Below are 10,859 nucleotides of genomic sequence, written 5' to 3'. Positions count from 1 at the left end.
GCCCTGGGCCCCATGTCCTCCTGATACTGGAAGCATCTGAAGAGCTGGTGAGCCACCTCCGGCCGGAGCCTGATCTCTGGCCGCCTGGGATCATCCTGGCCGGAAACCTCATCTTCCTCCAGTTTGACTGCTCCAAGTTGCTCTGGTTCCTGTACAGCCGGGACAATTTCTACAAGCATCCTTCACCTTGGGAGACACCTCGGCACCTCACTGCTTCCACTCTTGAGTCTCTCTCCTTCTCTGCTCCCACACCTGTGGTGTTAAGAGATGCCAAAAGATATAGTATCCAGAGGAATAATTTCTTGCACTGGTCATGGGTAATAGCTCAGCCAGACCAGTGCCCCAAAGCCAGAGAAAATGGACAGTTCTGTATTATTGTCCACTCCTGCAGCAGTTAGAACTTCTCCTCACTTTACCCCAGCAATCAAGGTTAGCACCCCCAATAGAGGACAATCTGGCTTTCCCTGCCTCTTAATGTTTTGCCATGGGAAGTACATGGAACCACCAAAGATGAGTCCTTGCCAAAAATGTTCCATCACAATTCAATTTAGCCTTTAGACCCAACTTCCAGTTTAAAGGGCATTTTAGGGAATAAGAACAAGTCAAATGATCCCTCAAGGAAATTATCAAACAAATCCTAAAGACAGCACATTCCCCAAAACAGCTGGCCCAGGTTCTTTAGTTTATTAAAAATAAGTGCCTGTAGGCGGCACATTGCTCCAGAGGAGACTAACACTCCTTACAACCAAATGAAGGAACTTGATTGAATCCTGGGTTAAAAAAAAAGTTCTAAATTATTCTTGGGTCAGTTGGGGAAATTTGAATATACATGGAGCACTAGATGATAATGGAGATGAATTTCTGAGATGAAATTTTGGTTTTGTGGTATGTAGGAAATGTCTTTATTTTTAAATGTTGAAGGATTTGGAAGTGAAGGGGCATGAAGGTCCAGCCATATTTATGGTCCGACAGGGCCCATGTGGCAAAATTACAGCAACTGTGGAATCTGGGAGATGGGCATATGGATGTTTATTGCACTGCTCTTTAAACTGCTCTAGAAGTTTAAAAAATTTAAAGATAAAAGGTTAGGAGGAAAGCTCATGCATATGATCTCTCTTTGACTAGATAGTCTGACCTTCACTTTATGGCTCTGGGGGTGGCTCTCAGCAGTCAAGGCCAAAGCCACTCAGCTGACTAGTGCAGGGCTGAGCTTCCACTTGGTGTTCCAGTCTCCTCATTTTCCTGGGTTTCATTCTGAGGCCAGGACGAGCTGAGGAGCTGGGATGGGTGGATGGGTCTCCAGGTGAGAGGTTGAGGCATATAGCTTGCAGAAGTTCATGACAGATATGTCCCCAAGGCAGGCTAAATCTGCCTTACCTATTTCAGAGGCTTCTAGTGGATGTGCCCATGGGTAATAGACAGGAGAGGCAATCATTTCCTTTTCTTTGCTAAATTTTTTTAAAATTCTGGATTCTTCCTCTTTGTCTACCTCTCTGGGAGGTATTCCATCTGAGTCTAGCTAACAAGTGTTTCTATCTGGCCACCAGGGGGCACTGGATCCATGTGACTGACAACTTCCCCTACCTCCCCTCCTAAGCCCACTCAGCCCCTCACCCCAAATGGTTGTGTGGGGCTACTCCTCCCTTTTTGGGGTGTAGCCCAGCTACCAAAGTGGGAGCTGCCCCAGGTTCAGCCCCACTCACAGGCTACTCAGTTCAGTCCTTCAGCACAACCTGTAGGCTTACCTTTTTCTGAACTGGCCTATACTTCTGTTCCAGGGCTTTGGGGGCAATTTTATATTTTATTTCAGGCAGGAATGATTTTATGAATACAGAAACCAAAATTGCAACATCTCTCTGCCCCCCTGCTCTCCAGCCTCAAGGCTACAAATGAGCTTCTCCCAAACCCGTTCCTTCACCCCCACCCCATGGACACCCCAGGCACGGGGATAAAAAGAAAGCATCCCGTATCACTTCCCAACACCTAAAGGGAGTAGATGGTGAGTGTGCATAAGAGCTATGATTGTTCTCATTATTACTGAGTAATAACACAAGTGAGCATAACTAACATTTGGTCCCATTTTATAACTGAGGACACCAACGCTCAGAGGTACAGACGTTTGCCCAAGAAGGTAACCCAGCCTTGACAATGGAGCCAGGGAGAAACCAGCCTAGTCTAGAGCTTTGGACAGTTTGCTGAACCCTCCTGATATGAGGCTGTGGGGCTGGGGCTGAGTGTTCTCTGAATCTCCTTTTCAGGTGAAGTGAGTGGGGTGTGAAGTGGTCAAACAGAGAAAACCTGTTTGTTTGTTTTCTTTAAGTTTGATCCTAGCACATCCTGCCTCAGAGGAGGGTCAAGATGCTAAAACAAAGACCCAGGCCTACATCCTGACCACCTGACCACCAGATTAGGCCGCCCCCCATCTCTCCAGCCTTCCTCCAGCATCTTCCCAGCTTCCCTCCCCTCCTCCACTTTCCTGCCACTCTCAAGTCTAACCCTTCATTCCCTAATCTTCCTTTCTTTCCCCCTCCTCCCTCCAGCACTTCTCCAGCCTCTCCCCACCCCTTACAGCATCTCCTGTCTCCCTCAAGCCTGTCCAACTCCATTCTTTCCTGCACTTTGGCACCTAACCATATGTGGAGATTTTCCTTTTACCATTGACTTCTTCCACCCATTGTCACCTCACTTCTGACTCCACAACACACCAGCCACCTGTCTCTCCCCTTCCAGTATCACTCTCTGTTAAGCGTATTTCTCCCCTAGGTCTGCGAGTGGGAACTGGGTCTCCTTCAATAACTGTTCACCCAGTACTTACAGTGACTTAGATGTTTGTTAGTAGAAGTAACAGAATGAGAATGGCTACTTGGCAGTTGTAATTTTTGAGGAATGCATACAAAAGTGGTTCAGAAAAGGTCAGCTACATGTTCAAGAAAACAGGTTTATGTTTCATCGTGTTTTGGTAGCAAGAGCAAAATAATTAGAGAACCAATCATGTGCAATCATGTGTATTAACAGCTGGCAGGTATTGCGTGCTCATCTGGGTTGCTTAATTCCACTCCAGCCCACAGGGTAAATTGTAATTTCTCCATTTGCCAAGTGCAAAGAACACACTCATAGAGGATGGGTAACTTGTTGAAGATCACGCCAAAGATATCTGCTTTAAATTGAGAATGCTAATCTTGATCACCTTGCAAAAGCTCAGAAACAGAAAGTTTTCCTCCGGCCCCGTGTAATTTGCCTCGTCTTAGCTGGCAATTAGAGCGTGAATCAGAAAATAATAAGGGGGTTCCGAATTTCCCTTATTAGGCCTAGACAGAAGGGGCGCCGGAACCTCCAAGTGAGATCTCACCGAAAGGTTTGAAAGAGGTAGAATTCCAGGGAAGCTGGCCTTAGAATCTCTTCCTCCCTACCCCACCCCCAGGTCCCCGGGACAAAAGCTGTTAGTATGCATATCTGTGGGGGGTGGGCTGAGGTAGGGGGTGGGGAGACTCTACAACCAGACTCTAATATTTGACCAACCTAATTTGGAGCCCAGAGAGATGGGGGAGGCATAGGCTAGACCAGCCCAGGGTGGAGGTGCTGCTAGGAAACCCGCTCAGACAACAGGAGAGCCCAGAGCTGGGGTCTCTGGCTAGGAACTTTCCCTTTCTCTTTGGACACAGTTGGCAGAACAGGCTTGCTTGTCTTTGTCGACCAGGCTCTCCTCCCAGTGCTGGGCTGAGTTGAGGCCAGTTAGTCCACCTGGGGGCACATGGAGCCTGTCTTCCTCTCCCCGGTGGGTACAGCAAGCCCATGTCATAGGAAGTCTTACCACCTCCCTGATGTTGGCCAAGTTGGCTGGCACTGGGCTCCTCTCCAGCACAGACCACCCACACCCTCCCAAGACTTTCTTCCAGCCACTGAACCCCTCACCTGACCATCGAGGCCTGGAACGTCCCCTTCCTCCCTCCAATTCTCTCTTCAAGCTGCTGTGACCCCTTATGTCTGTTTTGGCAGCCTGCACCTTAGGCCTCCCTGGAACTCACCACTCCAGGTTCCCACTCCAGAGGCGGAGGTGCTGGGGTTCTCTGAGAGCCGCAGGACCAGAGTCAGGCTCGGCCAGCCTGGAGGACTCCGGGAAAATGGAACAGGAAGTTGCCTGCCCCAGTCCCATCCAGGTGATGTGGGGGCTTCCTAGAGTTAACCCTTAACCTCCCAGTTTGGGATTGGGGTGGGGAGAATGTAGGGCGGGGCCAAAGAAATAAAGACAAAGCAGCTAATCCAAATTCCGACCTCCAACTGCTTGAGTCTAATTACTCCTTCATGTAAGAACTATCTCACTCTTAACAAGGACTGGCCCTGTGCCCCTAGGGGGTCTGTTCGCTGGTATTTTGGGGGGTGGTGGTGGAGGGAGTGGGAGGGGCACAAGAGCTGCCATTTAAAAATGCCTGCTGTGCCAGATTCTTTGCTAGGCATTCATTCATGCAACGAATCCTTGCCAAGGGCCTGCCTTGTGCCAGCTCCAACTGTATGTGCTGAAGACACAGGTAAGCAGAAAGGAGAGCCCAGGGGCTTACAAACCAGGGTACAGTGGTGGGCGCTAAGAAGGAAACAGAACAGGACCATGTAATGGGGTTAGAGAGGGCGCCATCAACGTTGCCACCTAAAATCCTCCCAAGAATCCTGTCAGGAGGCTTTTGTTCCCAGCTTTACCAATAACAAAGCAGGGTCTCCCGGGAGGGGAAGTGACCTCACCACTGACTCTTGACTCGAAAGTCAATCCTTTCCTTTTGCTCTAAGAGGCCTTTTTTGGTTGTGCTCTTGGCGGCAGCCCTGAGGGCGCTTTTTTCTGGATTCTGCAGTGCCCCCTGGGCATTCAGGGCCCGTGGACACCCCCACAGCACGACTCGTTTTGGGGACCCGAGGCCACCTGCACAGCAGCCAGAGGCTCGGGGCTAGCAGCCCCTCGTCCCAGGCCCGTCTGGGCCAGACCCTGAGCTCCTTCTGGCTCCTCTGAAGGGTCTCTGTCTTCCTGCGCTTAGCACCAGGGCTTATCTTGTTCCTTTGTCTATTGTGGGATTCACTGGACCACAAGCTCCCTGCAGACAGTGGTGTTTCCCTTGTCTGCTCCGCGTCCTCTGCGCCTAGTCCAGCGCCTGGCACGTTTCAGGACGGACGAAACGACTGAAGAGCAGCCAGGTAGGTCCCACCGTCTTCCGAGGTTTGCCGCGTGCTCCCCAACCCGCGATCAACCGCGCGGACTTCTCCCCCGAGGTTTTCAGCCCCGGGCTGCTGCAGCCCGCCCATGGGCGGGGCTGGGCGGAGGCGACTCCAGGGCGCCCAGTCCTGGGCCTTCCCATCCTCCTCAGGCGCTGCTACCACTGCCCCCACCTTTGCTCCAGGACTGACGTGCGCTCCCATGGCTGTGGCCTTCGAGGACGCGATCTCATACCTGACCCTTCAGAGTCGGGGAGGCTGGACGGGGAGACCTGCCTGTCTGGGTAAGGATCTTATCTGGTTGTCTCCGGGCGTTCGGCCTGGAGCGTACCGAGTGAAAGACAGGGTTAGCGCAGCAGGAAGATTCTGGGTTCTCTGTTAACACGGATTTCCAGGGCCTTCGAATCAGGAGTACACCTTTCCTGCTTGACCCAACTACCAGAACAACATCCAGGCGGAAAAGTAGGTGCCTGGAGTGAGATAAGACCAACAGTAGCTTTTGGCCTGCTTTGTTCCTAAATCTCAGCCTGCCAAATGGGCTTTGCCTAATATCCCTGCTCCTGGCTCACCGCGTGCATGCACCAGTCATTCATTCATTCATTCATTCTGGAAATGTGCTGAATGGACGTGGGCTGAGTGGAATGGACAAGTGCTGCCCCCATGAGGCTCACAGTCTGGATAGGACCAGGTCTCTGAGGCAGAGATTCCTTTTGACTTCTCATTAACTAGATACTTTGCAGGAAAAAAGGGGTGGGGGGGGCGCTTAATGAACATTGAATTTCTTCAAATTCTTCCTGATGTTTGAAAAAACACTCCCCTCTCCCAGAGTATTATCCACAGACAAAAATTCTTCTGAAATAGCTGAATTGTTACTTATTTCGTAACATTTAGTAAGTGATAAACACGTCCCCAAAGGATTTTTAACATTAATCTACCTATATGGAGTATATTTCAGTATCTCGTAAAATTATCTTGAAAATGCAAACTTAAACTATTCTACTTATTACCTTAGATTTTTATTTGGAAGTAATTGGTGGTCTCAAAAAATAACAAAACACTCAACTTACCATTTATTTATTAAATGCGAAAAAAAAAAATTAAGTCTAGTATCAGCCAGGTAAGCAAAAGCACCTGACAGTGCTGACTGATGGGGTCTTCATCTTTCATCCCTTTAGAGATTGCAAAAGAAAAATGAATTTCCCTGTATTTTCAATTTCCACAGGATTTCTCTATTTAGAATAATTCAGGGCAAAGGGAGAAATCCTTCTCCAGCTCTGGGAAGAATTATCATTAAAAGTACTATGATCCCTTGAATAGCCTCTAGGTAATCCATTGGCTTAAGTGCCTCTCTCTAAACTGCATTAGTAACATCTTTTCCTGCAGCTGTAACCTCATCATTTTCCTCTGGCTGTCACAATCTTGAAGGAGCAATTGGAGGGTGTTTATGGCACAGGCAGACCCCTCGCTGAGGAACTTCACTGAGGTTCCCTTACTGAGGGCCAGCCCTGGTACAGAAGCACTGGGGATGTTGACGAGAACGTGAGGTGAGCCTTGGCCTATCACAGTCTTTCTTCACTGTCTGTCTCCAAGCTTTTTATCTCCTTGTCTGTCTTACTGGCAGGAGGTTTGAGGCTCTGAAGGCCTGAATTGCAGTCTCAGCTTTGCTATTTGCTGCTATCTGTGTGATTTCAGCAAGTTATTTAATCGAGTCCTTTCACTCTGCTGCTCTAAGCTCTTCTGTGTCTTCCCATTGCACTTAGAACTAAACCCAAATGGCTCACCCCGGTGGCCCTTTCCTACCACAGATCTCGTCTAATGCCCTCTTTTCCTTTGCCTGCCATGTTCCAGTCACTACCTTTCAATTCCTGAACAAGCCAGTCTGATCCCACCTTACCGGCCTGACCTGGAATGGATGCTTTCACCTCGACCCCAGTTTCCTCTTCATTCTTAAATTTCATTTCCCTAGGGACAACCGCTTCTGTCCATCCTTTAAAAAGCATTCTCTCTCTGTGTGCACTATTGTTTCCTTCATAGCACTTATCAATCTGTAATTCATTTACTACTTTTTTTTTTACTTGACTTTTGTCTCCCCCCACTGGGGATAATCTACAACCACGTCTCTTTGGTTCACTGGTTCCCATCTTGATCTCTCAGTGGATTTGAACTACTATCTTCCTTAGGACTCTATTGGCTTCTGGGACCCACACTCTTCTATTTCTTGTTTTTCTTTCTCTACTTCTCCAGTGTCTTTCAGTCTTCTTCACCAACTTATCTTTCTTTACCTGATCATTAACTTTATTGGCAACCTGCAAGGGCTCTGGCCTAGGGGGCCTCTTCTTATTCCATTTCATCCTGGCTTCCAGTGATCCCTGCCTCTCGTTATTCACACCTTTGTGGAATCCACTCCCCTTGAGTGTAGGCTGGATTTAGTAATTGCTTCTAATAAACAGAATTCAGTCTGTTTAGTGATGGGGTATCATCATTTCTGAGTTTAGGTTGTAAACAGATTGTGGTTTCTCTTGGGGGCTCTCATAAGCACCTTCTCACTCTCTTGCTTGCTTCACTCTGGGGAGCCGAGTCTGTGGAGTGGCCCAAGGCCAGCCAATATGGATTCTCCTCCCCCAAGTCAAGTCTTAAAATGAGACCACAACCCCAGCTGACAACCTGCCTATATAACTCTTGACTTTGAGCTAGAGGCACCCAGTTAAACCCTATTTGGTGCAGAAATCTTGAGGTAACAAGTATTTGTTTTAAGCTGCAATGTTTTAGGATCGTGTGTTATGCAGCAAGAGGTAACTAATATACCTCCCTTGGTGGTTTCATAGCCACTGTGGCCTCAGTAACAATTCTTAGTGCCAATAGCCTTGTATTTATATTTTGCTTCTCAACTCTTTCGTCCACTCGACATTGATACTTGGTTGTCTCATAAATGCCTCAAAGTCTTCATGTTCAAAACCACTAATCCAGCCATTTAAATGCAAGCTCTACGAGAGTGACTTTGTTGCCATTCACTGCTATATTCCCAGTGCCCAGCACATAGTAAATCCTCACTAAATGTAGATTGAATTAATATTCCACATCAAACTTGTCTTTTCTGGTATTCTCTATTTAGGCAAATGTAGTATAATCTATTCAATCACTCAAGCCAGAAATTGGGATATATCCTTGACCCCCTCACTTTATCTCATTCTCACATATCATCAATCTCTAAGTTCCATAGGTCTGATATCCTAAATAGTTTTCAAATCTGCCTGTTTTTCTACCTCTACTTGCTGTCACTCAAGTCCAAGGCTACAGCAATAGGCAAACTAGTTTCTCTTCATTCGCTTTTTTTAAAGTAAACTTTTAAATGTAACATATAGAAATGCACACAAATAAAAAATAAAGAGCACGATGGATTTCTAGCTAGTGAAAACAGCCCTTTAGCTACCATTCCTATAGAATCAGAATTTAACAACACTCCTGAGGCTCCTCTGGTGCCCCCTTCTGGTCGCTTCCTCTCCTCCATCACGATCCTGACTTCAATCTGAAGTCCATTTGGTTCGTTTTTGAATTTCCTGTAAGTGAAGTCATATTATTGGAACACTTCTTCTGGTCTTACTCCACAACAGAGGACTCATCCATGTGTTGCTTGTTCCCTGAATAGTATTTCCCATTGTGTTATTTATTAATTCTATTGTCTAGATAGGGGGTAGTTTTCAGTTTGAGGCTACATCAAGTAGTTCTTGCATGTCTCTGGTGACCACATATGTAAGCTATTGCTGGATTTGTACCCAGGAGTGAATTGCTATGTCACAGGGTATGTGGATGTTCAGCTTTAGAAGGTTCTGCCACACACTTGTTTAAAAAACTTAAAACATTTCCCCTCCCACCATCTGCAAACTCATCTAGTGCATTTCTTGCCCCAATCCTAGGATCAGCCATTTCTTCAAAGAATCCCGATTTCTATCATTAGCTGATTTTTTTTCACATTATAAAGCATCCACATGGATAGAATTTTTAAAAGGATGAGATAAAGTAAAAACATATGGAATATCTACATTTTTTCACATCCAGTGGAGTAAAAGGAACATAAAAGATTCTTGTGAAAGATCACATGTAGAGGAGTGAGTGGGGGACAGAGATTGCAGTAGGATGAAGGGTTAAAAAAGTCAGCTTAAAAGGACATCAAACATTGGTGCCTGGGTACCATTGCCATCTGCTCCCATGAGGGGGCCTTCGATAGGGGCCTTCGATAGGGGCCTTCGATAGGGGCCTTCTGATGCTAAGCCAGTCAGAATGCCTCCTGAGTGTCCCCATCCCCACCTGCTTCAGTGTCTTTGGCTTATATGAATGAATATAGCCTGAAACTCCACCCAAGATTGGGGGACACAAAGTATCAGAGAGTAGGAAAGTGGTGAGCAGCAACGAGGAGTATTTTGAGATGATGACAGTGTCCTAGTTTCCAAAAAATACATCGACCTTTAAAGAGAAAGTCACCTAATTTACTCTAATTTCCACCCTAAAGGGCCAGCCGAGTGACTATTAAGCTAATTTTTAATAGTGTCCCTTCTCTGCCTGTACTTTAAGTTGTTTTTAGCTCCCAGACAGTGTTCAGGAAGGTGGAATGTGGGCGTTTGGCGAACATATCCAGTCTACCCTATTAAGCTTGGTGGCTTACCTGGCTGAGGCTGAGTATGCTAGCCTTGACAAGCAAGGAAGGAAGTGCTTGGTATTGCTGCATAGGGAGGAGCTTCCTGTCCTCCTGGAGCTTGCCCATGGCAGGAAAAGGTGACTGCGATGGGCAGGCTGCCAGGCCAGTATCATGGCTGGGATCCAGGAGCCAGGATTAGGGTTGGCAGCCTCTCTGCCTGCCCTGTTTGCAGGATCAGATGTTAGTTTTGCTCACTCACTAGGAAGGAACAAAGGTGCCATGATTAGCTGCTGGGTAGTTCCAGTTGCTGCAAGAAAAGGGCATTGAGAATTGGGTGGTGAGTACGGACCTGGTTAAAAAAACTGATATAGCCATACAAGGAAATGTGCCAAACAAACAACAACAAAAACAAACAAACGAAAAAACAGCAAGGCGCCGCCTGAGAACTGCAGAACTCAGCACACAACCACTCTATCCAAACCTGCACTAAGAGGACCAAACTGGCATGGCTCCTAGCAGCGTAAGGCTCAGATAACCCCAGCCCCCATTAAAATGCCTGCCTGAGAAAGCTCAACGCTGCTGCCAGGAAAATTTACTGTTTGCTCTGGCCAACACATGATTGGTTCCTGACTTCCCTTTCTTAGAGCATTTGCTAAAAGGGTTTATGATTGTGAATATGTGTCTCTTAAAACCCAGAAGCACCTGTCATGAATCTGAGAGCCATTCCTTTGAAAAGTACTAATCAAGAAGGACAGGGCGTCTGTCTCCCTGCTCCGTTGGGGGACAGACTCCTGATTTCCACATCTCAGGGCTAACAGACACACCTAGCCTAATCACATCTACACTGACCAGCTTTTTGGAATTTTTCACTTCTCTGACTCTAAACCCCGTTCTCCTCCCTCATTCTTCCTTTAAAAGACCCAGTCTAAGGGGATGACGCTCCGCTCTTTACTGTCTGTATTTACTGAATAAAATATCTTTCCCATCGCTTTAACTAATGTCTGGCTGTTGTGGTCTTTGACACGGTGCA

This window comes from Pteropus alecto, unplaced genomic scaffold (assembly GCF_000325575.1).
Source record: "Pteropus alecto unplaced genomic scaffold, ASM32557v1 scaffold44, whole genome shotgun sequence".
NCBI lineage: Eukaryota > Metazoa > Chordata > Mammalia > Chiroptera > Pteropodidae > Pteropus > Pteropus alecto.
This window is presented reverse-complemented; position numbering follows the sequence as displayed.